This window comes from Penaeus monodon, chromosome 27, assembly GCF_015228065.2.
Source record: "Penaeus monodon isolate SGIC_2016 chromosome 27, NSTDA_Pmon_1, whole genome shotgun sequence".
Lineage (NCBI taxonomy): Eukaryota > Metazoa > Arthropoda > Malacostraca > Decapoda > Penaeidae > Penaeus > Penaeus monodon.
In genome coordinates, this window is record NC_051412.1 from 17,535,042 (window position 1) to 17,535,506 (window position 465).

A 465-nucleotide genomic window follows, 5' to 3' on the forward strand; every position below is an offset into this window, starting at 1 on the left:
AATTGATCATATAAATTACTGCACTGTATATATGAAACGACAAGAAGCACTACTTTAGTTTAATATTGATAGTCTTTAAAGTATATGTTGTTCCATATTCAAACTTATTAAAATTAGGTTAAATGAAATAGAATAAAAGTTATTTCACACCTTGTGCATAGTTTTACAATTAAACTATGCGAAACTGTTCCAACATTTAAGAAGTTTAGATTTCAAATTACAACTTCCTCAAGGAAATGATACTCTCTAGATCAACAAGAATCAATTTCGAATATATTTGGATGTGGCTTAGCTCTGGCTAGCGGAAAATGTTAGTTTTTTTGTTCTACACGTAATGCCACAATCGATATGTACGAAAAGGAAAGGGAAATCTAGAAATTATATCATAAATGACAGACGAAATCACAAATCTAGCACGCTTACTTCGACTGCAAATTATATATTGCACGTCAAGTACGAAGAGGA